We start from the raw sequence: 15,486 nt of genomic DNA on the forward strand, positions 1-15,486 counted from the left end.
CAACATTTTAGCATAATTTGCTCTGTCAAAGTATCGACATTACAAAGTCCATTGCATAATATAAGCTATGGAGGTTTTGGCCCCATATCCTGATATCAAAATATTTACAGGCTAAGATAGAAGCGCTACAGGTTATTACCCCTCAGTAGAGTCTCCATCATATTACAGGTACAGGTAAAGGTGAGCAGAAAGATTTATAGGGGTTGCTCAGTAGAAATTTATTTTTTCTCCTGACTCTTCATTTTAGTTTGGATATGAATGCTGGAATCTTGTCACCAATGTTTTACTAAGATTCACCATTACCTGTTGTCTCTTAAAATGGTATCACTAACATTACCAGATACATATTTTTTTGAAACATACCATAAATTTTTACTTCTCATCTCTTCCAACATTTTTCAGTCAGGTCATCTTGACAGTTTCTTCTTTTTTTTTTTTTCTGAAACGTTTCACCTTCCATCCAGAAGGCTTCATCAGTCAAGGAAACACACAACACAAAACTGATTCTTCCCCCAAACAGCTTACTCCAAAGTGGAACAAACCAGTTGTTGGATTGTATACCTGGAATATTGAGAATGGACATTTAATTTTTTTTTTTGGTTTTGAACCAGTTTGACATGACTGTCGACGAGGAACAGAGTCAGCACAAGAGGAGGGGGCGTACCAAAGAGACCATCTTAGCACCAACATAACTGGTTTGTTCCACTTTGGAGTAAGTTGTTGGGGGAAGAATCAGTTTTGTGTTGTGTGTTTCCTTGACTGATGAAGCCTTCTGGATGGAAGGTGAAACGTTTCAGCACAAAAAAAGAAAAGGTCCAGATGACCTGACTGAAACTTGTTGCAATGTATATCTGGATTATTGAGCATAGACTTTTTTTGGTTCTCATCTCTTCCTTCACAAAGACAAATTTTAGTTAAAACTCAAGTCGTGTTTGAAGTATATTAATAATAAACTCAAACCGTTTACATGAGATCTGTAATCAGGCCTAAACTAGTTCCTGCAGATGATATTGATTTTATGAAGAAGATGAGAACAAGATGCCGCTGGGTGACAAGCTGCTCCCCAGGGGCAGCAGGGGCACGTAGGACAGACAGATGTCCTAAAGCTAACAGGAACCGCTAATGCACCTGGACAGCAGATGGTACGTCAGCATGTCTCTTTTTGTCCTTGCTCACAGGAAATAGATCGCTGAGGGCCAGACTGTTGCCCAGTTATTACAGGACAACACACAACACAAACACACTACATGTACATAGTCGTATTGCCACAAAAACTTAAAGAAAATGTTTTGCAAAGCTTTGTGTGCCCATGCGCACATTGTTGCACAAGTCATGCTTATGCAGATATGTAGGAACACGACAACGTACACACAACAGGTGGTGCACGGGCTGCATCTTTCTTGCTTTCACTTTGTTCTTCTCCCAGAGTGCATTTCAGCACAGAGCTGTCAAGTGGTTAATTCCAATTGTCCCAGCATGCCCTGCCAGCCTCACCCCTCCTTACTCCACCACACACACACATATGCATGCACACACGTACAAAGTTAACAGCCCCATTTACCCAATGGAAATAATTTCAGCATTCACAAAGATACACACACGAAAAAAAAAAAACTATCATTTTGATCATTTTAAAATTGAACAGCTCTATTTTTTTTTGTCTCACACCCTCTCATCCACACCAGAACAGAAGAAAATTGTTTACTTTTATCACAGCTGTAAGGTAGCAACAGTATATTTGCCCTTATCTGTCTGTTGGCAAAATATCTTATGAACCACTGGACAGATTTGTCTCATAAAGTAATCTGTGCACCAGCAACTGAATAACCATTAAAGTCAGTCACATTCAATTTGATGCCGCAGCTAAGCAACATTATCAAACTTTTGACAAAGCTCAGTTTTATATGTACTGAATATAAATTTAGTGTGATAGTAGTAGCTGAGTGTAATCCACAACTCATGCTCTGAGTGTTAACTGATCACACACGCTCACTGTTAAAATCGTTGCCATTACTTATTGGGATCAACTGTTACATTTTTGCATTTGCTCAAAACGTACTTTGTTTAGCCAAACAACTTGGCTGCCAGTTCAATGCTTTTGACTTTCAAGAAGTCTGCTTGATGTGTTCACCGTGTATTCACAAAGTGAGGACTTTGAAGATGGACGTGTTTAACATGTGATAAAGAAGTTCATTCTAAGGCAAGCCATGATATTTAACTCTGCACAATTTAGTGCCTTTTTTATTTAAACATCAGTCTATTCTCAACAGTACAACTTTAATCTTAAAATTGTGAAAAAAACATACAAGAAAAACAAACATTTATTAAGTAATTTGTTTGTTTATTAAAAGCTTCACTGTCATACAAGCAAATTGAATTAGCTGTTTTTTGCTGAATTTAGCAGAACAGTCTTGTGTCAGCTGAGTGAAAAGTTATAAGGACTGAGTGCACATCCCTGAGGAGCTCCTGTGCTCAGTATGGTGGAGTGTGTTTTCTTCTTACAAACACAAACTGTCTGTTGTCTTTCAGATATAAAATTATAATAAATATATGATTTGGTTGAATATAGTATTAGTATTTCTTTACAAGTCATGTATAAAGCTCATAAAAATAATCAATTAAATTAATTAAAAATTAATAATTAAAAAAGGTAAAATTGTTGGGAAATTATGGGGCCAAGTGAAGGATGCATAATATTTTTGTTTTCACTTTGGAGATGTTCAAGCCTAAGTTGTTCTTTGTTTAAAGTCTTTTTTTTTTTAATTATTATTATTTTTTTGTTGTTGTTTTTAAAATGCCCTCACATCTGTATTATGCAAATGTATGGAGCGCTTAGTGAGCAGGGAACTCATGTCTTTTACAGCTGAGCATATGGACCCCTTGCAGTTTGCCTTTAGGACTAACCGAGGGGTGGAGGATGCCACTCTCTCCCTCCTCAACAAGGTCCATAATCATTTAGACAACCCAAAGACATATGTTCGCATATTAGTCATGGACCTTTCATCAGCTTTTAATACGGTTCAGCCACATATACTTTTAAAACGCCTGTGTGATCTAAATGTCAGCAGCCATCTTGTGTTGTGGATTAGCGAATTTTTAAGAGGAAGACCCCAGCGAGTTTGTGTTGATAACACTCCATCTGACTGTAGGGTCTTGAACACTGGTGTTCCACAGGGTTGCGTGCTATCGCCTCTTTTATTCTCTATATACACAAATGAGTTGCAACACAACAGTAAAGATTTCACATTAATTAAGTATGCTGATGACATTGCCCTAGTTGCTGGTCTGAAAGACACCAACAGTCCCTCCTACTCCCAGCTCATAGACCAGCTCTCTATCTGGTTTGATGATAGTTTCCTGGCCCTTAATGTCAGTAAAACCAAGGAACTTTGTTTGGGAGGTAGATGGGGAGCAGCCAGCACCAGACCTACTTTTAAGCCTTCTATTATAAAAGCACAGGAAGTAGAGCAGGTGACTGATTTTAAATACCTTGGAACAATAATTGACAACAAGTTTACCTTTGAGCCCAACACTGACTATATTTACAAAAAAGCTAGACAGCGTCTCCACCTTCTGTATAAGCTAAGGAGCTTTAATGCAAGCAAAATTACTTTGCAGTTGGTGTACAGGTCACTGGTTGAAAGTATTGTTTCATTTAATGTTGTCTCATGGTATGGGAACCTCCTAGCCAGAGACAGGAACAAGTTGTCCCGGGTGGTCAGACAAGGTAGTAAAGTCATTGGTCATCAACAAATGACACTTACAGACCTGTACAGTCAGGTTCTGGAAAAAAAGGCAAGAAAAAAGGCAAAAGGTCTACAATGACCCAACTCACCCACTGCAACCATTATTCAGGTTGGTACCATCTGGTAGACTGCTGGTTCCTTTAGAAAAGAAAAATGGGTACAAAAAGTCATTTGTTCCCTCTGCAGTGAATGTACTTAACAAGGTTCTATTTAAACGCAGCCTCACATAACAAACCACTGTCTGCTGGGATGTTTCCATATTTTAATGTATCGTGTATTTTAGAATGGTTTTAACTGAATGTTTTTAATTGATTTAGCAAAGCTTTTTTTTTTTTTTTTTTTAATCACATTTTTATCTTGTGCAGTTTTTATAAACCAGATGTCAAAGACAAATCTCCATTTTACTGAAAGTTATGGACAATAAAGTTGAACTGACTGATTGATTGATTGATTGAAATAAGGGGCAGATATTATTAAATAAACTTTTCTTCTTTCTGCACCCTTTTCATTCAATGTTTTTTTTTTCTTTTTGATGGATTTGTTTTGTTAATTTTAAATGAATGAATAAATGAATAAATATAATAAAATAAAGATAAGAAGTCCAAAATCCAGTTCCAGTTCAGAGTCTGACAACAACTGACATTGAAATAACACAATGTGTTAGATCTAGATAAAAGCTTTGGTTTATGGAAGAATACAATAAAATCAGCACAATACTTTGCTAAATAAGACAAATAATATTTTTATTGGATACTTTAAATTGAATTTCTTAAAATGAACTTTGGTGAGTGTTAAAAAAAAACATTGCTAAAATGACGATCGCTAAAGGGAGCCATAAAATTTCTATAAAATAAAATATGAGTATATGCACAACATATTGTATTTATAAAGCTATTTATAACATTTTAATGGCATTACCAGTTGTCAGGTAAGGGCATTATTGGTTCATTCAAATTAGATATGAACAACTCATCTGATTAACAATTTCTGAAAATAAATAAATAAATAAATAAACATCTGTTCAATGGAGCAATTAGATCTAACCGGAAACTATTGCAAAGCTAACTAGACTTTTATTTGTCTCAATGGAACAGGCACAAAGACAGTTTTGTTTTGTGATGACTAAATAATACATTATACATTTAAATTGTTCTAAAGTATCCTAAAGGTGTGAAATCACAAAAGTTACATGTTTATGCTTTAATGGACTATTGACATTTTGCTCATCCACTAAGGGTAAGACACACTTTTGTTTGAAATAATATCCAGAGACATCTTTTCCATAGTCACTGACGTGAAAAAAAGACACTGTAATGCTTTAAAAAAATGTATTAAGCTCACTGACACTCAGACAAAAGATCTGAAGCAACACACTAACGCTTTTACAAAACTCTAACCTGTTGCCATAACACTGTCGAGCAGTTCTCTGGTAAATGTATCAATTCCCAGCCCCTGCCAGCCTGCCAAAACCCAATCCCATTAGCATGGCATCTCTAAAGTGCATTTTTGTTCATTGGTACAAAACATTCAAAATACCAAGTCTCCTGTTAATGTTGTAAAAAGCCTATCTGCCAACTGCATACTGAGACTTGCAAGTGGCACTTAGCCTGGACACAAGCTGTGTCCCTGAGCAGTAATATCAGTTTTACACCAGTAGGGGTATAGCAAAATATTATGAACCCATGTGGACCTACATGACTTAGAGTCAACTTTGGACAACTCTTAGAATATTTGTTTTTAAATTAATTTAATCTAAACATTTGTAAGAGTTAGTGTTGAGAATGGTGGCATAGGGAGTAGTGGCACAGAGGTTAGAGAAGGTGGGCCTGTGATCGGAAGGTCACCAGTTCAACTCCCGGACTGATAACATCAAAATGTGTGTAGGAAAGATGAAACACCACACCTTCCTTCACACTTATTTACCCCAGTCTGGGCCCTTGAGCAAGGCTCTTAACCCCCACCATCTGATCCCCTGGGTGCCCTAGATAGCAGCTCTCTGCTCCACACAGGGGGCTGTGGTAGCTTGGTGGTCTGTGGTTGTATCAGAAAGGGCATCTGACATAAAAGCAATTGTCTAAATCTTCGTGCAACTTAGTTCGCTGTGGCAACCCCTGAAGAAGGGAGCAGCTGGCAGAAACAAAAGTGTTGCGAACGGTAAATCATAAAGTAAAGTAGTTTAATCTTTAAGATTTTCACATAAAAGACAAAATCTACTATATTAACTTGTTTGTTTTGTACATGCAGTCTTCATGTTACACCCATTTACAGATCTCAAATGGGAATTTGACATTCTGTGATTAGATGTATTTTTATATCAAGTAATCAGTCTATCAGAACCTTCCCTGTACGACTGACATGTCTGAGACAAACAGTTGTGTTTTGCTTGATTTTACTGGCAACATTTTATTTTATACTACTAAAACAACCTGTAGAGTGGCTCTAGCTGTGAGGTGTAATATTCTTATTTGGACAAATGAACAGTAGTCGTCTCTGAAGGCCATGCAAAACAATATTGCCAGTAACACCCTAGTACCAATGGATTTACTGATGCAGTTTAATTGTTGAATGTGCATATGGCTACAGTCTATGGATATTTTTGAATATTTGGTTGTATTTTAGCAAATTAACACCATCTCCATTAAAAGTGCTACAAACTACCAATCTCTCCATGCCAATAGAGAGTATGAAATACTTTCAACTACCAAGAAAACTTGGTAAGGACAAACAATTCAGAAGATAATTCATTCAGTACAGACTTGCTGTAAATGGGGTTAATGGGATCAGAAATAGTGTAAAGTAAAAAAATAGCAGTAACATACTTTTTGGGAAGTAAGGGTCACAAGCAACTTGTACCAAATGATGCACCGGTGATGGTTATGCCTCACTTAAATATTAGTGGCATTCCTTGTAGGAATGCATTTCACCTGTCATCTAACATGTCAAAGTGTTAATAAAGTTCTTGCAATATTTGTTAGTGCTCAGAGTATGTGTCAAGGAAGACACTTAGCTACTACCACACAAAGCTTTGACTTAATGTCTGTAAAACTGACAATGGTATAATATTTTTTGTTTGTTAAAGTCATTTAGCTGTTGCAGGAAATCATGAACTGAGCTGATTCTAAAAGTTATTCAGTCGTAGATGTACATTTTATAATTAGATTATGAGCCATATATTAAAAATTGTCAAATCATGAGTGAAATTATGATATATTTTACTCAAAGGTACACAAATTAACACACAAGCAATTTCACGGTAATGGCCATTACTCATGATCTTGTATTTTTCTCTAATACATATTTTGAAATTGTGAGTGGTTTCCCAGAAGTTTGTCGTAATATTAACATTAAATGGGCTCTTAATTAGTTCTGAACCCAGGAGCTGACACATAGTAAATGGACTTTACTTATATAGCACCTTTCTATCTGATCAATATGCTCAAAGTGCTTTACATTACAATCTGTGCCCTCATTTACCCATTCATACAGCACTCTTCTAGATCTATACATACAATAATCAGTGCTTTATCACATTCATACATCGACTGGACACACATTGTAGGCAATGGGAGGGTTTGGTGTCTTGCCCAGGGACACTTTGGCAATGGGCATGTGACTGCTGGCAGAATTGATCCTCCAACTCTTGCATGGGAAGACAACTGCTCCAAACATTCAGCACAGTTGCCCCGAATATTGTCGGCTTAGAGAAAGTCGGTCTAAGTCATTTAAAAAGGAATTATAGTTGATATTGAGTATGTTCCAAGGATGATAAAAACTTTGGATTTATTATTCTAACTTTTTAGTTGTTGAACATTTTATGGGTTGGGAGGCATGGCAGGAGAATCCATTACAAGAAAAACCTTGGAGCAAGTGGGGAGTGGGTCATGCAAGTAAGTGGCTCTGTAAGTATTTTTGTGATGATGAATACTAGCTTTCTTGTGCAGGAAAGAAATCCAGGGAGTAAAGAGTGTTCATTTGTCCAGTAGTTAACATGTCAAATCAAATCAAAGTTGGTTCTGCACAGAAAAGGCGCAAATTATGGTAAGTACAAAAATGTCAAAATCACAAATAATTGAAGAGTGTACACAAGAATTGTCCACAATATTTATCAGTGTGATGGTATGCTCAGCATTGGCTTGTGGCCTGAGGTGGTCTTAAGTAGCATCTGGACTGAGGAGTAATTGTACACAGGTGAGAGTTTTGGATCAGGAAGTGCAGGACAGAGAACCTGTCTACCCAGGGCTCCACCTACAGGAAAAAATAAGAAATAACATATCTAGAACATGAAGGATCCTCACAGAGTTGAATTTTGTTCCACTTATGTTTTGCATTGTACAGTATGTTATAAAAAATATGGTATCCATGTAGTACACATGCATACTTACTTGAAAAAAATGGTATCACAATGTGTTTGGTACATACACTTGAACCATAACACCCCTATGGAATGGTATAATGTTCTTGATTGAACAACAAAAGAAAGATGTTGCACTTGGAGAACATCTAAACTCCACACAAAAAATATATATTAAAAGGCTTTTTGCTGATAGGCAACAGCACAGACTGCCATACCATCACTCCACTTCTTCGATCAGCGTCTGAACCGCTCTATTTTTAAAGACAGTGAGGGATTCTGAGAAATAATCAAAGAACACAAAAGTCTTTCTAGTTTAGACCTTTTAATCACTACAACCTGGTCACTGCTTGAAATAAACAAACCTTAAGTGCTTCACCCAATCAATACACTTCATCACCAATAGTTTCACAGCCACAAACACTTCCAGTCTGTCCTGATGGATGCATCAACACTTGAGTGATTACTATCTTCGTTCTGATCGCGGACAGCACAAGCCAGCTGGAGTGGACTGGAGAGTGGCTTGCTTCTAACAACGGCCTGGAGGAAAGCCAAGCGTTGCCACGGTGACAGAGCTGTGAAGAAAATCTCTTTGTATTGTTACCAAGGCAACAACTGTGGAAAAGGTGGGGATGGAGAGAGGAATGAGGCAAGAGAGAAAGATAGTAAGAAGATAAGATCAAAAACGGGAAAAATTGGTTCGAAAAAGGGGAGTTAGAAATAACGGAAGGGGAGGGGAGAGGATGAGGAAGAGAAGTTAGGTTCTTTGAGGTAGGGATGGGAGCTCAGTGCAATCATCATCCCCCCCCTAATCTCTGCCTTGTTTATGCTGGATGGTTCTCAGCTGTGTGGGAGAATTTAGTTTGCTGTAACCTCATCCCAAAAAAGGTTACTCAGCAGATTCTTTTGAGTCAGAGCTTCTTTCATAACGCATCTCAACGAGGACACAGTTAGTCTACAGCTGCTTTACCTAACGACTGGGAACAGCTCTACTACTGCAATCAAACTGTCTTCGTAAAGAACTTCCATTCTTTCGTACTGTTGAATTCTTCTTTTTATTTAGTTCATTTTTTTCTCACACCTTTTCTTTTTTACGCCATTGTCTTCTTGCCTTACTTCCTGATTGTTTTTTTTTTATTTTATTTTTTCCTTTTGAAGCTGGGAACTGGGTCTTTTGAGATTTTTGTGGGGTTTTGAACTACAGTTTGATTTACGGGGGGCAAAAGGGAAAAGTTTGCTCTAACCCAATCAAGACATGAACTCCCCTCAAAATAGATAAAAGCAACAGTCGATGGATTTGTACTCTATAACTTGTAATGATTTTAAAATGTATTTCTTATATTCAAACATGAAATAATTCAATATTATGATTTCAAACACACCACCACTGCCAAAGTGCACCATACCAACTTGTACCACTGCTGTAACATGAAACTCCCTCGACTGTCAGTTATACCATTAGCCAGTGGTGGAGAAAGTACCCAAACACTGTACTGTACTTGTAGTAAAAGTACAAATAAACAGACAAAAATGTACTCTAGTAAAAGTAGAAGTACCACATTAACTTTTTACTTAAGTAAAAGTAAATAAGCACTTGCTTTTAGAAAATACTTAAAGTATTAAAAGTAAAAGTACTTGCTGAATGTATTACCTAATGCAATGGTCTACAATATTATTAAGTATGCCTACTGTATGTATATTTTCTGTAATAGTGTTGTGACATTTTAATGAACAATGCTGCAGATAGTACATGTTTTTATTGTGTTTACTCTGTGACACCGTTCACACTTGGACTTGTGATTCTGTGCATCAGAATTTCGGGGATGACCTGCAGAGTTAAATGCATTAAGCAAAATAAGAAAGAGGAATGATTATACCTTTGAAAGTTTTTATTTAACACAAAGTAAAACCCATGTGTCATTTTAACTGCAGTAAAAACATTTAAGTAAAAGTTGTTTGCCTGGAAAAAGGATCATTAGACCAAACAAAGAAACATCTGATCATTTCAGCTCCAGTTTGTCATCAACTCTAGTTCAAATACTGTCTACTCAACCTTGTAATGGGTCAATAAAGAACAATATTTTAACTTCATGACACCATTTTCAAAACTTGGACCTGAGTGTCGAGACATTTGGAGACATCTCTTGTCTCCTAACATCCCATGAACTGACACATTTTAATATTGCAGCAATAATTTCTTGTTCAAGTTCAGAAGAAGTTGGTTTTCAACATTTTTTTAGTCCAGTCTGGTTCTTTTGGGAGAGAGAATCTGTCCTGCTGTACTGAAAAGTCTTTCAATAATCTTTCAATAGTCTTTCAATAGTCTTTCAATAGTTTTTCAATAATCTTTCAATAGTCTTTCAATAATCTTTCAATAATCTTTCAATAGTCTTTCAATAAGAACATGGATGTTGCGTATCTTCTGTCTGACTCTCAGTGGTGGAATCCATTTTGGGTGTATTCGAAGTGCTGTGGGTGCTCCCAGCTCAGTGATGTATATACTAGAATATACTTCATTGGCCCAGCTCTTCTTGAAGGTGGGTCTAATGTTACCTGCCCACTTTGCAGTGATTCAATGGACCAACTCCCCTCTCGCCATTGGTTACTTTCAAACTAACGAACAAATTAAAAAAACGCAACGTGAATGTAACCTGTAACGCAACATATTATAGAAGTGTAGTGTAGTAGAAAGTACAGACATGTAATGTAAAATGTAGTGGAGTAAAAGTAGAAAGTACCCACATTTAACACTACTTAAGTAAAGTACAGATACATGAAAAATGTGCTTAAGTACAGTAACAATGTACTTGTACTTAGTTACATCCCACCACTGCCATTAGCTGAACTTCATGTCTCAAGCTCGTAGACCTAACAACAAGGGGTCCAGTCAAGTTTGAGGTGATATTCTGTCAAATTAATAGTTACTGTGCAGCTGTGACACCAATCATAGAGGACAGAGGCAAAGTTGTCATCAAGGTTGATGGCTAGCCAAACAAGGGCCTGATTACATCCATTCACAGGTTTAAAACAACACTATGTTTGTACACTTTCCCACAATCACAAACTCTGGTCAGTGACCAAAACATCAAATCTGCGATCTCTAATGTTCAAATTGAGTTTTCTTTGCAGGGTAGGTGAACTCTCCCAAAGAGATAGGGTGAGTAGTTCAGTTATCTGGGAGATACTTGAAGTCAAGCCACTGCCCCTCCATGTCGAGGGGAGCCAGACAAGGTGGTTCAGGCCAGGATACTTCCTGGATGTCTTCTTGTGGAGGTGTTCAGGGCATCTTCTACTTGTAGAAGACCCAGGACATAATGAAGAGACGATGTCTTTCAGCTGGTCTGAGATGGCTATGGAGAGAGATGGAGGCTTCCTTCCTTATGCTGCTCCAGAACAAGATAATGAATGGATGGATGAAAAAAATCAACACTTTCTCAAAAACAATATACCAATGTGAAATAATGCATCATTAGCATTAAAACCTTACTCTTTTGTATGACACTTAGTTTAATTTTCATAACCATAAAAAGACTGTGTTATACAAATGTATGCATGTGAACACATATAAACTGTCTATATGTTGATGGTGCTGCTAAATGTATCAGTCCACTTGGTTGGTGCAGCTAGTCAATCAAAAGTTCACTCAGCTCTCTGGAAAAAAAAAGTGTTTTTTGTTTGTCCATCACAAAGTAATGATAAGCATGCATGAATTAGGCTGCATCAACAAAGTTTCTGTAAAGCTCAGTATTTCACATCCACACAGACACTCCAAAACTGAGTTTTTAAAGTTTTCTGTGTTTTTTTTTTTTTTGTTGTTGTTGTTGTTTGGTGTGGGTGAGAGGTGGAAAATACTGCAGAAAATATCTGTTTAAAAAAAATTCAGAGTACTGAAAACCTTTGTTCTTTCTAAAAGTAGTCTAAATTTAACAGAGTGAATCTGTGACTAAAGAAAAGTTACAGCTGGAATTTAAAATCATGTTCAGATTTATACGGTTTCTGTAAAAAAAAAAAAAAAATGGACAACTATTGGAAATAATATTCAAGGCTTTTTGATTACTGCAACAGTAAAAGTGGATGGAGGAAGGTTTCCACATATTTCTGACTCATTCCAACCTTTTTTGTTCTTTACTCAAAAATATGTTATTTTAAATGAGAGAACAGGTGCCGTATTTTCCACCGTGAATATCACACCGACCTTTAAGTCGCATCAGTCCAAATATGTCTAATAAAGTGTAAAAATCCATAAATACGTAGCATCGCCTTAAACGTTACATCTATTATGCATCACGACTGATGCGTTGCGTTTGTTACACGTCACCATTGACAAACTGGAAATTTGAGCCGACGTTGTACCAAAAATCAACTGGCTGCCCATGGGAGGGCTTCAACAAGAATTTAACAAGACACTTAAAAACAATTATTTGTTTGCTCAAAATTATAGCAAAGGTGTGTCTCAGTCTAACTTTTCCTTAATAAATGCACTTTGACAGTCAAATCAGCTGCATTTTCAAAAACCGATACGTGGAAACATGAACAAGGAGCGGGTGACTCGCTGTGCATGTCTTCGAAATTTAATAAGCTAAGCACCTAAAACAATTATTTGTTTGCTTGACTTTATAGCAAAGGTGTGTCTCAGTTGAACCGTTACTTAATCAATGCACTTTATTGATCAAATTAGCTGCATTTCACCCGGGCGGTGTAGCTAAATGAAGCTGATTTGACGGTTGCTCCAGCAAGATGACGAAGTCAGATTATGGCAAGCCGATTGTGTCATTAACAGCCACTTTTACCTATTACATGACATAATGGCATGTCATACTACTCGAGTGCCATCTAGTGGCTGAAAATGGCAGTGTTCAATATTCATGTCATATCTCAGCCAAAATTTGGTTTATAAATATGGGGGGGAAATCTATAAATATGTCACTTTGGCATATAGGTAGAAGAGCAAGTAAATGATGAAAAAAAAACCTGACTTATAGGGTGAAAAATATGGTAATAAGTTTTATCAATTCTGATATTGAGAAACTTTAGAGAAGGTGAAAAAATTATCTTCTTTGAATTTTTTTTAAAAGTCAATAATATTTGTGGAGAAGCACAAGCAAACTAAAGTAATCATTGATTTTATTTGTCACTCGCGTTGTTTGACTATCTTTATTGCTTTTATTTAGTCAAACTGCTGAACAAAAGGAAACAATGAGGAAGAAACTAATGAAAAATTTTTTTTAAATGTACTCTGGCAGTAGAAGGCACAGGGTATTTATACTGTGTCTGTGTGCACGTGCTTTGGTAACTGAAGGAATACACAGCATGCAATTATTTGTGTGTTAATTGTTTTGTGATTTGGTCTCAGTGAAAAATGTCTTGGATACCTCCGAGCTGGGTTGGATCAGCTTCAAGACCTGCAGAGAAGCTCAGTCTCCTACAGTTTCTGTGTGTACGTGTGAGCGTTTGAGATTAGGATGAGTTCCTTCCAGTTTGTTTGTTTGTCTCTTAGGGGAAAAAAGAAAAGGATAAATTTCTTTAAAATTTCAATAGAAACTGAAATAATTAACATAAACTGACATGTTTCTGGGATTATAGACAACAACAAAAAAACTGTAGATAAAAGCGTAAATTCAAAGAGGTGGATAATATTTGGAATTATAGCTGAGAAGTAAATTATCCTGTATGACAGCAAATATTCAACCACATGTTCGCTGCATTGAAAGGTGATACATTTTCAAGTTTAGCGTGAGCAGACAGTGGAAAGACTTTTACATTACTGGTCTTTAGTCACTGACCTCTCTGCAGTAATGAAAATAAATGAGGATTCAGACGTCAGTGTGAAAAAGAACTTTGTTGGCAGTGGATGGAGTATCTGGTTGTCTTTTTGTTGCTTTTATTTATTGTGAATATTCTGTGGCTGTTGAGCAACTCTCTTGTGCAAACTTGAGTTCTTGTGTCTTGAGGCTGTGTGACACCATCTAGCCCTTATACATTTACCCTCTAATCTCTGCTGACTCTCAGGCGAGATAACAGAGTTTACCGACATTTGAATAATCTGACTCCTCGGCTGGAATATCAATTACCAGCATGGCATGCGCTTGTTAATTTCCTTTTCCTATTTTCGTTCTGTGCTTCTCTAGACACGACAAGCGCCTCATTATGCATCCCATTAAAAGAATATGTTGACCATTTAGAAGTAGTTAGCAGTGTGAACATTATAAATGCACAATATATTTATTACCTGTTGCAGACTGCGTCTCGAACAGCCTCAAGGTTAAGAAACATTACATCTAACAGGACTAATGAGCTAACAGCTAGTCCGAGCGCTGCTAAGACAAAATGGAATTGCTGCCAGCTTAAAACAATTCCAGTCTCAAGATGTTTGAAGAAGTTCACACAAACACTATTTTATGAACCTTACACAGTAAACAAAGTTAAATCAGGTCCTCTGGATGGTTTCTTTTTTTATATGTTTTTTTTTTTTTTTTTTAGATTTTTTCACTTTTTTTTTTATTTAAATCGTTTTTATCTTCAGTTTTTCACATTTCAACTAAAAAAAAAACATCTAGAGGACCTAACTTAGCTTTGTTGAATTTTTCTACATGGATTATTGAGCATGAAACAGGATACATGATGATATATTATTCTACAGTATGTGTAAATAGCACCAGCAACAGTGAGCTGTAGAACGTCTGGAGCATCCTGGGATCACATCTGGCAAGACATTTTAAAATGTTTGAAGAATAACATTTAAAAAATTATAATGTAAAGTGGGCAGCATGGTGGCGCAGTTGGTAGAGCTGCTGCCTCTCAGCAACTTTGTTAATATAGACTTTATAAACTTTTCTGCTCCTCTATCATTGTGGACGATATTAAAATGTTGCATGATCCTTATTCTATGTAATGATAAGTCTTCATGTCAGTAAAGGGACAGCAAGAGATAATTTTTATTATCCTCAAGTTTGAATTACAGTAGTCGCTCGCTACTTAGCGGTTAGACTTTCACGGACTCACTTTATTGCGATTTTTTTAAAGTAAGATTGTACATGACACACAATTGGCTGATTGACTGATGAGCCGCACGATCGGCATGGCTTTTTTTTTTTTATATAATTTTTTAAAAAATTATTTAGCATGTGTGTGCAGCCCACAGCTGCAGTGTAAGCTTCCTACTGCAACGTGTCATATCTGCAGCAGTGGGCACGGCCGAGAGCGCTGGCAGGTGGCAGAGAGCAGCTGTAGCTGAGAGCTGAGATCATGACATACTGTCCTCTTTTAGAGCGTTTAGAAACATTGTTTGGAATATGGCAAGTGTGGGAACGGGCCTTATACATATATATGAATATATATTCTAAAATAAACTATTACTTACTACTTGTACTACTATTCCTACTTTGCAGT

This window comes from Nematolebias whitei, chromosome 17 (genome assembly GCF_014905685.2).
Source record: "Nematolebias whitei isolate Nwh7 chromosome 17, NemWhi1, whole genome shotgun sequence".
NCBI classification, from domain to species: domain Eukaryota; kingdom Metazoa; phylum Chordata; class Actinopteri; order Cyprinodontiformes; family Rivulidae; genus Nematolebias; species Nematolebias whitei.